The following is a 17,046-nucleotide window of genomic DNA, read 5'->3' as shown; positions in this document are numbered from 1 at the left end:
AAGTTAACAAGTTAACTATTCATCAACTAGTTAACAATCAACACAACTATAGTTGGATTATTTATACTAATGCTCCAGTTCTCAACAAATTTTAAAGTTTAGAAATCAACAACATTAACTGCTATATCTTTGAAAACATTTATACTTCTCTACCATTATAAGAAGTTTTACTAGTTTAATGCAACTCCCACAACTTTTTCCTGACATGCTTAGCATCCTTTGAAATGAAAAATGGAAAACTTACCTGAATTGTGCATTATTTAATAACTACATTAAATTCAATAATAAGATCTTTCAGCAGGTGAGAGGAAATCCAATGGGAGCGAACAGTTTTGCACAATATGTGACCTATTTCCTTTTGCTTATGAACATAAATTCCAATTAAGTTTGAATAAGAATGAATTCAAGTTATTTGCAAATACATTTAGATACATAGATGATATTATAACTTTCAATAATAATTCTTCTTTTGAGCAATACAAAATTTACCCAAATAGTTTAACACTTAATAAAACTAATACGCATCAAGACACTATTGAAAACCTAGATCCGCTCATTATTAAACAGAGCAAAATTAAATTATATGATAAAATTAGGAATTTCCAATTTAATACTATTAAACTAAATAATTGGAACTCTAATATCTCTAGAAAAGTATTAGGAAACACTTTTTATAGCCAAATAATCATAATAAAAAATATATGTACTGAAATAGAAGACTTAAAGGAAGAAATAATAAAGCTAATTAATGTTCAAGTTAATAACCAAGTCCCTACACAATTTATTAATTTATATATTAAAAAAGGCAGGCATTAACTTTTCTTTATAATTTTGTGACTTTTTATGGTATGATAACATTACCTTAAAACCTAACTGGAGGGTAATGGAGGATTTTGAAGAGTTAAGGGATTGTCTTGTAAATATTGATTGTAAAAATTTGTAAATATGTATATTTAATCAATACTGATTCTTTCCTTTTACTAATGAATGGCCAACTCTTTTCAAAAGTCTCAATTATAGCACGAATTGAGTGAAGATTTTTATCTTTTTCTAATTTTCCTTACTTTTGGCCAGTATTTAGTAAAGTTTTGATTAAACCAGTTGAAATCCAGAAAGAAATTTATTGTAAAATTTAGAATTTTACATTAAATTTCTTTCTTTAAATTTAACATTTTAAAAAAATTAAAAAATTTTTTAAATCTAAATTTTTATTTCAGAATAATTTTCGTACTTTTTTCAAAAACATTTTCAATTTTTGCATCCTTAATTTTACACTCCTTAATAATTTGCAAAATTTTTCACATAATGTTGCAGTTTATATTTTTTTACATTGTGATAAGGTCGCATAAAGGAAGAAGAAACTGAAGATTAATATGGACAAGGATGTCTCGTGAGCATAAGATGAAAATTATTATTATTTAGCTTCCGAATACGTTTTCAATAGTTGTTAAAATAGTTGTATTAAAATAATTAAATTGTTGGCAATGTTAAAAACGCAAGCTCGAGAGCCACGTATTGCTCTCGCACGTAAAATGTATAGAATTTATTTTAAGGAAAAGATTTAGGTTTTTTTCTCTTGTGGTTGACTGTATGTAGTGTTAACTTCCTTTTGTAGTTCAATTAATCACTCATAAAATGGTTGTAAAAGACAAACATTTATATAAAGATAAATCTTAATAACCTACACGTAACGCATTCGTAAACGTACATAACATAACAAACGTACTTACTGCATCGTACCATTAAACATTTCAAGCGTACATCATCTCAATATCTTTTAAAAATTATACAGAACGACATCCAGCAATTAGCTGTTGCCATTTCTCAATAGATATTTTGTCTAATAACAATAAACAATTTCATACATTAAAACGACAAATAAACAACAACAAAAATATAATAATAGGTAGGAAAAAAATAAAATGAAATATAATTTAAAAAAAATTCTATAAGTCCTATACAAAGTCTCTATAGCGCAATGGTTTGCGAAGATTTTAGTTGACTTACATGAGCAGTTGATGCATAAAAGCGACCATCGCAGGCTTCTTCTAGTTGTGATATTCTATAAGTGTCGCCCAGAAGTACTTTTGTCACAACCATTGGACCACGATACTTAGGTTGAGTTTTGGTTGGTTCTCCTGGTGTAGATTTTGAATTTCTTTTAACTACTACTATTTCTCCTTGCTCAAACGATAGAGATCCCGATTTCTTCTTGTCATAATAAGTTTTCATTTTTTCTTGTTCTCTAACAATCTTGGTGTTTTCCCAATAGTTTTATTGATTGTGTTATTCAAGTTTCTATCAACTTCTTTAATTCTTTTGTCCCAATCCTTTTGATTTTTACTTTTCATTGATGTTACTATCGTTGATAAAATTGTTCTGTTCGATCTCTCGACCATACCATTTCCTTGTGGGTGGGAGGTTGAATTTAAGTATGAAGATTTCCCTTTTCCTTGCAAAATCTTTGAAATTCCTTTGAAGTAAAACAAGAACCTCGATCTGATATTATACGATCTGGTAATCCAAACTCTTCTATGAAACTCATCAATGATTTCAGTACGTTTTTCTAATATGTGTTTTTCACAACATACAATCGAACGAATCTGGTCATATTATCAATGACGACTGACAATTCCTTAGACTAACAATTAGAACTTGTGATGAAAGGTGCAAGATGATCGATGTGTATTGTTGCAAAAGGTCTGCGGCCTGGGGGTATAGGATGCAGAAGACCCTGTCTTTTTCCACCTGGAACTTTGTTGATGAGGCATTCAAAACACATTGATATATGTTGACTAACATATCTCTTCATAGCAGGAAACCAGTACAGTTCTTTGATTTTTGAGACAGTCCTATGAACATCAAAATGTCCCATAAGGTCATGAAACTTCACAGCTATACTTTTTCTCATGTTTTTAGGTACGACGTATAATAAATTCTTCTTTTCTCCATCCTACACAATACGGAACAGTCTATTCCTTTTCAAAATGTAATTTTCCCCATTTTGAATTTCTTCTTTGGTTCTTTCACTTGGGTCTTTCTTCAAAATTGTTATTAATTCTCTTAACTTTTCATCTGCATGCTGTATCATAAGAATTTGTTCGTCTAAATTTAAGGTCAGACAAACTTCTAAATTATCTTCTATCAAAGAATACATGGTGTCTGAAGAATTAATAACAGGAGCTCTACTGATTGCATCGATATGAGACATTTTAATTCCTGGTTTGTGATATATTTCAAAATTATATTCTTGAATAAGGATACTCCAACAAGCAATTTGGGAATTGCTAGATTTCTTTGCATTCATGTAAACCAATGCTTGGCAGTCGGTAACTAGCGTAAATTCAATTCCGAGTAAGAATTGTCGAAGTCTATCTAGAGTCCAGACAATTGCCATTAGCTCAAGTTTACTCGAGTGATAATTCTTTTCAGCTTCAGTTGTCTTTTTACTCACGCAGTAGACAAGATGCCATTTGCCGTCACTTCCGAGTTGAAGTAACATGCCAGCAATATCTTCTGAGCATGCATCAGTATGGACTTCTGTTTGAGCTTTAGGGTTGTACAAAGCTAAAATTTGTTGATTCGTTAGTTCATTTTTCAGCATTGTAAAAGAATTCCGCTGACCTTTCTTCCCATCTGAATGTTTGATTTTTCTTAGTTAGTTGAGTCAATGGTCCAACTTTAATGGCATAATTTGGCATAAACCTTCTAAACAAACTTGTTAATCCAAGAAATCGTCGAATTTCATGAAGGTGTTTAGGTTCTGGGAATTTTGATATTACTTCAACTTTTCTTGATCCCGGCTTTATTCCGTTTTTATTGATGATAAAGCCTAAATATTCTATTTCTTGTTTGGCAAATTGACATTTCGGTAACTTCAGGGTTAGCTTAGCTGCACGTAGTGCTTCGAAAACTCTAATTAATTTCTGAATCATTTCTTCCCAAGTCCTTGCTGGAACAAGTATATCGTCAAGGTAGCACAACACTTCTTTATTAAAGAATGAGGATAATGCATGATACATCAATCATTGAAATTCCACAGGCGCGTTAGTCAAGCCAAAAATCATTCTTTCAAATTGTCCACTTTCATCCGGTGTTACGAAAGCAGTTTTCAATTTTGCACTTTCATTTAATGGAATCTGTAAATATCCGTGTGCTAAATCTAGCGTTGTAAACAGACTACACTCATGCAATTGTTCTAATAAATCATCTATTTTAGGCAGGGGAAATTGATCCTTTATAGTTTGACTATTGAGGCGCCTGTAATCAACAACTAATTTGTATTCACCTGTCTTTTTCTTTACTAATATGACAGGACTAGCGTATGGAGATTACGTTTCTGTTACATTTCCATTTTCTTTCCATTCCTAAACTATTTCTTTGATCGCAGCTCTTTCAGAGGCATTTGTTCTATAAGGTTTCATACGTACTGGCTTTGAACCTTCGATTTCCTTAATGTCCATTTTTAGGAGATCTGTGTACCCTAGTTCTGAAATATTTAGTGCAAAGCAATCTCTGTATTCATTCAGAAGACACAATAACTCTTGCTGGTGATCAACGTCGAGATCCGAGCCAATTTTAGCTTGGCTTAAACTTACAGGAACTTTTATGTTGTTAATATTTTCCGTTTTTGCTAAGTTCGAGCTCAATTCAGAAATTTCAGTATTTAAACATAGTTCAATTTCTTCTGCTTTCCCAACGCATTCATCTTTTTGGAGCTTAATACTTCTATCGCCAACATTAATCGCTAGTATACAAGTTTCGCCTCTTTTAATTTCTAATAAACAGCCGAAACCTTCGGAAGGATTTTCTATCATAATTAATCCATTATCTACAGAATCTGTTTGAGAACTGACAAGACTGATCGTATTTTTCTCTAATTCATTTTCCCTCAAGAGCTTTAAGGCAGACTCGATTTATTTTTTCATCAATTTGGAGGTTACTAAATAGCTTATCTTCCCTACACCCGAAGTGAATCTTTTTCCTATTCTGACATAAGCGATGTGAGGGAGATCAAGCCATGTCCGTCCGATGATTAGATCAACTGGCTGTGCATTATCAGGTACAAGGTATATATTTATGCCTTGGCCTTTTACTTCAATATCGGCTTTAATCATTCCTATAGAGGTCACTGCAGGCACCCTTTGATTTCCAAAACCATACAATTCCTTCATAGCAGGTTCTGGTTTCACTTTAAGTTTCTGAGCAACTGAAGTCCTTAGGAGACAACAAGAACTCCCCGTATCAATTAAAGCCTGTACTTCTTCAGAATTATTCAGTTTTGCTTTCTTCAAATATGAATTGCTCTCTTCTGAATTTTCGCCAACTTGCTCAACAGAATAATTTTTATCATTTGAATGATTATTTTCAGCTTTAGTAACACAATTTTTAACTTTATGACCTGTTTTATTACATTTTCGGTATGTTACTACTGGTTTGGGTAGCGGACAGTCCCTTGAGATGTGTCCAAAATTATTACAGCTGAAGCATTTTGGTTCACCGTTTTCAATATGTGTGATACCGTAGAGTTTTTTCCTTTCGTTGATTGTAGCAACTGGACCATCTTTAAAGGAGTTTCGTTTGTCGTAAGACCCTTCTTTACGCGGTTGTTTATTGTTGAAAGTTGACTTCAAGGTATCATAATCATCTAGTTTTTCAACTAAATCAATTGGTGAAATCAACTCAGACCAGATGTCAATAAAATGATCTTTTACTTCTGGAGACACTTTACGCTTTATCTGATCCGCTACAATAAGGTCGCTAAGTTTCTCAAAAGTATCTACTTTAATTCCGCTTATCCATTCATTAAAAAAATTTATTAACTCATACGCAAAATTCTTCCATGTGTTTCCTACACTCTTATTTGCGTAAAAAAATTTTGGCGAAATTTTTCAGGTGTCATCTTGTACCGTTTTAATAAGATCCTTTTAACTTTTTTATAATAATTTGCAACTTCATCGGTTTCTCTGGCGATTAACTGAGCAATATCATACGGCAATAAGCCAAACAAATGAGTAACCCATGTATTTTCTGGTATTTCAACTTCTTTAGCCAAACGTTCAAACGTGATTAAATATAAATTGATATCATTCTCGTCAGGTTTAAATTTTTGCATCAAACGATGAAGCTCTAACTTTGGATTTATGTGCGTACCACTAGCATTTTCATTGGTGCCAGAATTTGTAGATCTACTTTCTCCTTCAATACGTAATTTTTGCAGTTGAAATTCCATTTCATACTTTCGTTTTCGTTCTTCATATTCTTCTCTTCGCCTACGTTCTTCAGTTTCTTCTTTACGCTTACGTTCTTCAATTTCTTCTTAACGTTCTCGTTCTTCAATTTCTTCTTTTTCTTTTCTTCCATTTATTATAATGTTTAACCATTCTTTGGCGCATTCTTCATCGTACTCTTTGCTCGCCAAAATTATCTTTTTCAAATCGTTCATTTTATGACTCTCATTTACATCTTCTCCCAATTCTTCAGCTAATATTCTTAAATCGCATTTCTTTGCCTTACCGAAAATAGACATTTTCGTACTTATTAAAATGCATATATATATGCTATTATTATTAACTTCCAATTAGACAACTTAGTAGAACACAGTTATTGGTATTTTATAAGTTTGTTTGACGTTCTAAATATAATTCAAAATTTAAAGAAATGAATAATAATAATAAACTCTCTTTCCAAAATGATAAAAAAATAACAAAATTAAATTCTATAATAAATATGTTACATCAATCAATGCACATACCTTGAAATTGAAATTCTTTTCAATTTATTTACGTAATAGCAAATTCTTGTAGCTTTAGGCTTAGGTTTCAGAATAATCCCGCTTCTGATTTATGTTAACTTCCTTTTGTAGTTAAATTAATCACTCATAAAATGGTTGTAAAAGACAAACATTTATTTAAAGATAAATCTTAATAACCTACACGTAACGTATTCCGTAACGTGCATAACATAACAAACGTACTTACTGCATCGTACCATTAAACATTTCAAGAGTACATACATCATCTCAATATCTTTTAAAAATTATATAGAACGACATTCAGCAATTAGCTGTTGCCATTTCTCAATAGATATTTTGTATAATAACAATAAACAATTTTCAGTCGTGCTTACAGTAGTCTTTTTTTAGCGTTCAATAAGAATTTTATACTGTGTTCTTTTCAACCTGATGTCACAACACAGGGTTTGCATAGGGTTTCGAACACTACACCACAGCAGTAAATATTAAAAATTGGTGGCAGCTTTTAGGGATTGTATCTGAGAGTAAATTTAGGCACGGACTTTTTAGCCTGTGAATTTGAGTTTTATGTGAGCAGTCAAGACATTCTTCTCTGCACAAGAACGATCTAATTTTGCGTGCAAGGACAGTTTGCGTGGCGAAGCCTCTTCAGTGATAAATGTCAGTGAAAAGTGACAGTGTGTTAGAAGGAAACGCCGGAGGAAGCGGTGATCTAGTGCCGCAAAATAGTAAAATTTCCCGGAAGATAATTTAAGTTAGTGCCAGGACAGTCAATCGAAGGCATCTTCAAAATTTGGTGAGTACCATTTTTGTGATTTTGGATTAAGTTATGCCAGTTATTCGAGACTAGGTTTATTTTGGATATAGCTTTGTTTTTAGGGATCAAAAGTCTTCTAATGAAAGTTAGTCTTGTGGTTACTGTTGCTAATTGAAAATTTAATTGTTTGGGCTAAATCGCAGAATAGGTTATCAAGTTCAATGTTCCGTCTTACTTTCTTCGGGAACATGCAAGGACCTGACTCGGAACAGAGAGCTTACTAAAGCTATGTTCAATAACTGTGGGAAGTAGACAGGATACACAAGAAGGGTATACAAAACCCTTTATTTTTCTCTATTTACAATAACTTCCCTACTTAGGAATACAAAGACCCACTACTTGTGGTCTAAACGTAAAAATATAAAAATAAAACTAAACTCTTAACTTTGAAATAATAAACGTGGAAGATTGGCCTTATATTAACAGGAAGCCGTATGTAGTACAGAGAACTGTGAACACTACAATACGTTTAAAGTTATCAAGAGGATTAAACCTCTGGCCTGGAAGGCAACCAGCAACTGAGTAAAACTTCTAAGGTAAGCGGCCTGCTTCGACTAACTGCTTTCTCTCTCTCGCTTGGCAAAAAGCCACAACTTAAGTACTTGGCGTTCGCCAGACAAACTTTGCATAAATACGTTAACGCTTATAATTCTGGCCGGAAGTAGAAAATAAGAAGTGATAGTAAAGATTTAAAATAAAATAAACGTTAGTAAAACTTAAGATCCTTACAAGGTTTCGTCAGTCGATGCTGTCTTTATTTCTCTTATGCTAGGACGCTTTTTTATGACGTAATATTGGTTACGCCTCTTCTTAAAAACATGTTATAAGTATGCTATAGCTTCATATTTAAAGAAACTTAAATTATATTTTAACTGAGTTGAAATGGTAGGTTTATAATGTTCTGCGCGAGATTTTTTAAAATTATAAATCTACTTTTGTGGGTTGTGTGGTAGTGTTAGCATTTAACGCAACGAATTATACCTCACAAATGTTGTTACGAGACTCTACCTGAATTTTGTTCATTCAGTCGGTCCTCCATTAAAAGAAACGTAAAGAGGAACTTTTAATTAAGTAATACGGGCAATCCACCCAATTAATTTACTGTAACACAGGCAATCCATCTTAATTAATTCACTATAAAACAGGCAATCCACCTTAATGCAAAACCCTATAAAACAGGCAATCCACCTTAATGCAAAGTCGTGATGCATTTTACTTCATTTATTCTAAACATAAAAAAAAGATACAAAGTTGCCAAACCGTAAAAACTTAATCTTTTAAGAAATTGCATTTATACAATCGTTGAGTTGCTCGCGACATCTCCTCCCACCTTTTGATTTATGGTGGGTGGAACATAAATCAAAATACAATATACTTAATAACGAGACTAAACAATACTTAGTATAATCATAAAAGGAAAGGAAAAAACTAATTAAAACTCGAAGGTTTTACAATAGTTCTACCACATCTAGTTTTAATTATCTTATCAGGAGGTTTTAAGTTAATTTCTTTACTAGCAGGAATGTTAAATTGGTTTTGTTTAGGTAAAAACAAGTTCTCGTCGTCCATCACTTCCAAAGGATACAGTCGTTGCACAGGATGGATTAATTCACCTGCAGCTGTTTTCACCTTTGCCACGCTAACACAATTACCTTGACTCTGGAATAGTTCAATAACTCGACCCAATGGCCAGTCCAATCTTTTTTTTGTTGTTACTTCCCACAAGTACCACATCTACTAAATATATTTGTCTTCGAGTAGCTTTATTATCTCTGGACTGAATTAGAAGACTCAAATATTCGTCTCTAAATCTTTTTCTGAGATCTTGTCGTAATTTCTGCTGATATCGATATCTTTTATTGATATTGACTTCATCTATATGGTCTAAGTCAGGAACTCCCGCCGTTCTTATATCCTGAATGAACATAGAGGGTGTTAAAGGCATTAAATCTTCAGCATCTTCATACAAATAATTTAACGGGCTTGCGTTGATTACAGCTTCCATATCGGAGAGAATGGTACACAGCTCCTCATATCTCAAGCAGGTTCTTCCTAATGTTCTTCTCAAAATTTTCTTAACCTTCTGAATAATACGCTCCCACCAACTCCCCACCACCACGCAGCTGTGCGGGGGTTTTCTTTCCATCCTTTAGATGAAGAGGTCCAAATAAGTCTACTCCAGTTACTTCAAAAACCAGAGCGTCTCGGACCCTATCTTCAGGCAGTGGGGCTGGAACTGTTTCGATTTTTTTTTTCCATTATATCTTTTGCATCGAATCCATTTTGCGATTACCCTTTGAACTGTTTTGCGTCCTCTTAAAATCCAAAACCGTTGACGAATATCCGTCAAAACAATTTGAACTCCCGCGTGGGAAAGTACTGTATGTCTTTCGAAAATTAACTTTTCTACAATTTGATGATCAGAAGGTAAAAGTATGGGACACACGAAATAATCTGTACCATCTCTTCGAATGATTTTTGTCTTCAGTCTCATTAAGCCTTCTTTATCAGTGAAAATGCAAAGAGTTTTCAACTTTGATTTTGTGGATTCGTTTTGGAAAGATTCTTTCTGAACAATTAAGAAAAGCCTTTTCTCAGCTGCTTCTATTTCCTGAACAGATAATTCTTCCTTCAGTTTGTGATCGGAATTTCTAGAATTATGAAAGAATCGCAGAATCCAAGCTATCAGCAGAATGATTCTCGAATATTTAAAAAAAAGATGCAAGTACCATTTTTCGTTAGGAGCAACTGAGGTAGCTAAGGCAGTTATTCCCTTTTTTCTTTCTTTAGAAACGTCTTCATATTTAATTAATTTCAGAGACGGGCCAATTTTCTTCTGGCTGTTTAAGCCACGGTGGACACTTTCACCATCTGGATCTGAGCAGTACTCCAGCGAAACATCCTCTGGATGGGAGATCAGCCGGATTGTCGCTTCCTGGAATATGCTTCCATTGTTCCTTTGATGTAAAATTTCTTATCTCCTTCACTCGATTATGTACAAATGTTCCCCAGTTATTTTCATGCTTTATCCAGAACATAACGGTAGAGGAGTCAGTCCAACAGATACTTGATATTCCCTTTAAATCCATCGCTTCTTTCACTGTTTCAGTGAGACGAGCTCCGATCAAACATACTAACAATTCTAATTGAGGAATCGTTATCTTTGTTAAAGGAGCCACTCTACTTTTAGCTTCAATCAAATGAACTTTTACCCCTTTCTCACATTCGCTTCGTAGAAATACGATTGCGCTATAGGCGGTCTTGCTCGCATCACAAAAAGTATGAAAACTTAATTTTTCTTCCGGGACATTGCTTTGGACATATCTTGGAATTTTGATCTCTGTTAACAGATGTAAATCTTCAAGCCATTTATTGAACTCTAGGCGAATATCTTCTGGACAGGTTTCATCCCAACCAATCTTCAGGTTCCAGCTATTCTGTATTAACAGTTTTAAACGAATCGTTACTGGACACAGAATTCCTATAGGATCGAAGATGCTGTGAACTGTCGAAAGAATATATCTTCTAGTAATGGGTTTTTGCTTGAAATCAATTTTTTCAAGATCACAAAACAGAACATCTTTAGTTTTATCCCATAATAATCCAAGAACAGGGACAAGTTTTTTTTTTTTTTTTTTTTTTTTTTTTTTTTGACATTCTTCACCTGTTAGAATGGAATGTTCCCAACCTCTTAAATGGAAACAATCCGTAGCCAGAATCTGTTTTGTTTCAAAACTGAATTTTTCTTTTTAAGTTCATCTTGACTAGTTACCGAAGTTATGCAATTATCCACATAGAATGCATTCCTCAGCTTTTCTACGGTTTCAGGAAAATGGCTTTCATTTTGTTCCAAATGGTAATCTAGAACGGCAGATAGTAAAAAAGGGCTGCTCGTAAGTCCAAACACTACTCGTCGATGACGATAAATTTTTTGTTTTCTTTCCTTATAATCTTCCCACCATACGAATCTAAGAAAATCTTGGTCTTCTTTGGCTACAGATATCTGTAAAAAGGCCTTTTTCGTATACGAAACTACATCAATTTCTTTCTGACTAAATCTCATAAGTAATGGAGGAATTTTTTCGATAAGATTTGGTCCTGTTTCTAGACAGTCGTTGAGTGAAAGTGACTTCTTACTTCTGCACGAAGCATCAAATACAGGGCGTACCATCTTAGTAGAATTTCCTTTAAAAATACCTCTATGAGGCAAATAATGACAAGGATTTCCCAATTTACTATCTGGTACTTCTTCGATGATAGTTTCCTGTAACCATTCCTTAAATACAGCTTCATAGTCATTGTATTTTCCTTCTTTAAGAAGTTTCTGAGTAGTAGTTATGCATCTTTTTTCAGCTATATCTTTGTTTTCACTTAACGTCTCGTACGTCTCTAACCAAGGTAGTTTGACGATATAACGGCCATTTTCATCTCTCTGAACGGTTTTTCGAAAATGCTGAAGAATGGACTGTTCCTTTTCTTCTTTAGTTCTTGTTTCAGCAGGATCCTTGTTTCAGTAGGATTACATATATATAATGTAAGAATGTTGTGAGCCAGTGTCAATAAGTACACGTACTTGTAGCTCTTTCCCTTTAGTCTTGAGTTTCACTTGTAACGTTTGAAGCAATATTTCATCAGAAATGTATAAGTTAGACGAACTAACATCAGACGACAACGTCTTCTCAAGTTCCTGTAGGTCACCTTTCATCTTATTTCTAGGGAGTTCTGGGCACATCAAAATCGAATGTTTTTTACTGCAAAGGACACATTTGATGTTGGACTTGAAAAATTTAGAACGATGTCCAATTTTTAAACAGGCAAAACAGGCCTTTTTGTTTTTTAAAGTTTCTTTTTTTTTCTTGAAGCTTGAGTTTACGTGCAAAAGAGCAATCTTTACTTTCGTGCGATTTATCACAAAATATACAAACATTTTTTCTTTTATTCTCTGTTCTTCCCGCAAACAAATCTGCTGCCGTCGGTGGATTACTAGGAACAGAACGCTGTATTTTTTCCTTCTGAAATTTGTGTTCCTTATTAACAAATCCCTTTGCTAAACGAATACGTTGTTCCCCTTCAACTTCAGCTTTCAGGAACAATAATAATTTTTTTAATTTCTCCCCATAAGCATTTTCATCAGAAGAATCGAATTTGGTGTTAACTAAAGTGTTTCTTAACCAAACTCTAAAAATGTCTTCCGGAATACACGATTCTACAAGAGGGAAAAGTATAGCTGAATATGTATCGGATGTTAAGCCTATGCACTCCAAGGCTCTTAGATGTGATTCTAATATATCATATAATTTCGACGTGTCTACCTTTCTTCGGTAACATTTTTTACAACAATATTTAAAAGTTCGCGTATATAAAATTCAATTAGTAATTCCTCCCTGCCGAATCTTGATTTTAAACATGCAATAGCTTTATCATAATTTTCACATGTCGGTGGGTAACTATCAACAATATCGCGAGCTCTAGAGCCTTCAGTCATACATTGAATTAAATATTGAAATTTATCTTCTTTCGCAATATTTTCATAGTCATGTATTCTTTTGAATTGGCTCCAAAAGGCAAGCCAATCTTTAATTTCCCCGTCAAATTTCAAAAGTTCGATCTTCGGTAACTTTAACTTTCGTTTTTGAACGGGCGAAGAATCAACAGAACTTTCGGTTTTAGAAATTCTATTTAAATACATTTCTACGTTTACTTCCGCTTTTACGAAATTTTCATTATATTCTTCTATTATCGCGTACTCGTTCTGATACTTATTATCGTCTGTATCTTCTAATAATAAAGAGCTTATTTCCTGATCTAGTTCAGTTAGCTGACAATAAATTCTAAGTAAATTAGCAAAGTTAGATCTAATGCTCTCTTCTTTAACATTATCTGCCTTTAATAAGTCATTCAAACCATTAAAACATTTTGTGAAGTTAGCTCTTATAGGAGAGCGTTTTTTAACAAGCAATTCCATTTTCAGAATAATAGATAATTCAAAATAACGTACCTTTAATATCACGTCGTACGGTCACCATGTTACGAGACTACCTGAATTTTGTTCATTCAGTCGTACTCCATTAAAAGAAACGTAAAGAGGAACTTATAATTAAGTAATACGGGCAATCCACCCAATTAATTCACTGTAACACAGGCAGTCCACCTTAATTAATTCACTATAAAACAGGCATTCCACCTTAATGCAAAATCACTACAAAACAGGCAATCCACCTTAATGCAAAGTCGTGGTGCATTTTTACTTCATTTATTCTAAACATAAAAAAAACGATACAATGTTGCCAAACCGTAAAAACTTAATCTTTTAAGAAACTGCATTTATACAATCGTTGAGTTGCTCGCGACAAATGTATTAGTAAGATACCAAACGATGAAAACGATCATTACCAAACGATAGAAAATATTGAATGCATGAGTTAAAAATTATAACCGTAACTTCTGAAAATACAGAAAAGAATTCTAAAGAATGTTTTGATTATTGATGAGTGTATCAAAATCGGTGCTTAGTGCAGAATTTGATGCGTATCTGAATCTGGATTTTTTTTTATCAGTTGGAGCGAACAGGTAAGAAGGGCGCTATTGAGTGGTGTATGGAGAAAAGCTTGATTGCAATATCGTATAAGTGCCCAATTTGTGGAACAAATATGAAACTAGTACAGCGAAAAAACCGTATAGACGGTTTTGAGTGAATGTGTAGAGTTAATGGAGGCGAATCTAGGCATCGAATTTCAAGGTCTGTTCGAAAGAACTCCTGGTTTGCGAAGAGTAAATTGAGCATGCGTGATGTTTTGCGAGTTACCTATATGTGGCTGGGTAAGTGCGGGAATGATTTTATACGAACGGAATTACGTATTGCTAAAATACGGTGACAGATTGGAAAAGTTTTTGTAGGAAAGTATGCATGGAGTTATGTTTGATGAAGAATGTGATGTTGGGCGGGGAAGGCGTGGTTGTCGAAATCGACGAAAGCAAGTTTGGCAAGCTAAAGTATCATAGAGGGAAAAGAGTCGAAGGAAGATGGTTTTTTGGTTTGGTTGAGAGAGGGACAGATCAATGCGTCTTTAGAGTTGTTGAAAACAGAGGTGCCGAAACATTGCTAGAAATCATTAAAGAGAATGTTCTACCAGGATCGATTGTTATATCGTATTGTTGGAAAGCGTACGACTGTCTCGACTTCGAAGGGTTTGCGCACTTGAAAGTTAATCATAGCTTGCGTTTTAAAGATCCAGAAACAGGTGCGCATACCAATAGTATTGAGGGAACTTGGGCAGCAATCAAAAGAAGTTTCCGTGGCTCTAGTAAGGCAAAAGGACAGTTTGATTCCTATCTTGCAGAATACAGTTGGAGAAGGAAACACAAGAAATCCGACGCCAGATAATTGATGCATATATTTCTCAGTGAGATCACAGCCATATATTCTGCAAAAGGAGAGGACTGAAGTTAAGTTTCATTTATTATTATTGACTTAAGTAAAATATTGGGTGCTTTTCTTATATGGCAGTTTGGATGTTCGGTAGTTGCTTTATTCTGGCAGCTTTATTTTTGTTTTGTATCATTTTTTTGGACACATTTTTTTTTGCAACTCGAATCAATGGAGTTGGTTACGCACGAGTTTCTGCAATTCTCTGATTTCTTTAAGTGAAAGCAGATTTCTGAGTATATAAGCAATGGAGAATTTATTCATGTCTGATTTTTTTAAGTAAAAATAGATCGATGTGCACATGGGCAAAGCCAATGCGGTGCGCAATACCGAGGTTGTGCGCGATGCCGAGTTTGTGCAATTCTGTGATGTTTTTTTAAGTGAAAATAGATCGATGTGCACATGGGCAAAGCCAATGTGGTGCGCAATGCCGAGTTTGAGCAATTCTCTGATTTTTCTTTAAGTGAAAATAGATGGATGAGCAATTGGACACCGAGTTTGTGGAATGCTTTGATGTTTTTAGAGCGAATACTGATTGTTGTGTAAAAGGGAAAACGAGTTGTGTGTGATGCCGAGCAGTAATGTAGCTTTATTTATGCGCAATGTTTAACATATCGTTTGTGTATTTTAAATTTGTATTGTTGTTTTAATTGTGAAATCATTTTTCATTTAAATTGTATTTTTAATTTTTTGGTTTTGATATTTTTATAACGCTTTCCGACTTATATATAGCGATAGCCCGACGATCTACTCAACAGTAGCAAAACTGTAAACTTTAACCCTTTAAGTAACATTTACCTCATATTTTAATACGTGGTGTTTGGTATCGTAATTGCACTTGATAATATGAGTTCATTGATAATATATGTGTGTCAGCGCCGGGTTTAGTATTTTTCCTAGGCGGGGCAAAAACTTAAAACTGCCGCCCTCACCCATCTTCCTTAAAGTTTTTCTAATAAATTTTAATTCTTTGAATAAACATAGAAATATGTAGGGTTTGAAATAAAATGTAAAATCCATTTTATAATAAGAAATTCTTTATGTGCCATTTTTGTTATAAAAGTTTAGTTTCTTTACTTATGACAAAGCACCTGCCTAAGAGATGAAATCGCTGAGGACTTTCTAAGAGTAATTGGCTCATATGCAAGTTATGCATGAGCGAAATGACGGAAACACCCATACAGCCCACTAATTCGCTTGATTCTAACCCCGACCGAACTGCTAGTGTTCAGACTTTACCATTCAGCCGCTGGTGGCCGACATACATACCAAAAGTTGCATAATTAAAAACCCGTGCGAACGCTCCTAATGCAGTCTCTTCTCCGGTGCATTGAAATAATCAAATTTACATTTTCCCTGAAATAGGGATTTTTATCAATATTTGCAACAATACCTACTCATACTAATAAATGATACTAATAGAAAACGATTCAGTACTAAATACTAAAATAGTTCAGCACAGTACGAAAAGGGGAATCACACACTACTAAGTAATAAAAAATATCATATAAGCAAATATAAGCAAATTACAAATAACTAATGCAATGGATTGAATAATTTTATACCAGTTTCTCGATACTAACAGTAACTTTAACCCAGCACATTAAAAATTCATTTCACAATAACGCCTTCGTGTAGCCTACTCAAGAACTGTACTATCGTCCTCACAAAACCTGATAACATAATAAATATTTACATATTCACACAAAAAACTATTTTTGTACTGTAATAATCAAATTTACATTTTCTCTGAAATACGCAATTTTTCAATATTTGCAACAATGGCCAGGCGAATGGAAAATGATTCAGTAGTAGAATCTAAAGCAGTAGCCGAAAAAATTGAGTTTGAAACTATTTTGACAAATAAACGAATTCTAAAGCACTAAAAGCAATTTGATGAGTTGTACTAGGACGAATTACGAACACTTCATCCTGTTCAGCTATTTTCTAATGCAATGAAAATTGTATTTGATCGAATTTTATCAGAAATTAAAACGAAGGTAAACAGCGCTACTACACTAAATTCAAATTTCGCGTTTCTCATTGGTC

This window comes from Stegodyphus dumicola, chromosome 5, assembly GCF_044657685.1.
Source record: "Stegodyphus dumicola isolate Sdum_Otavi_A_Nest chromosome 5, ASM4465768v1".
In the NCBI taxonomy this organism is placed as follows: domain Eukaryota; kingdom Metazoa; phylum Arthropoda; class Arachnida; order Araneae; family Eresidae; genus Stegodyphus; species Stegodyphus dumicola.
This window is presented reverse-complemented; position numbering follows the sequence as displayed.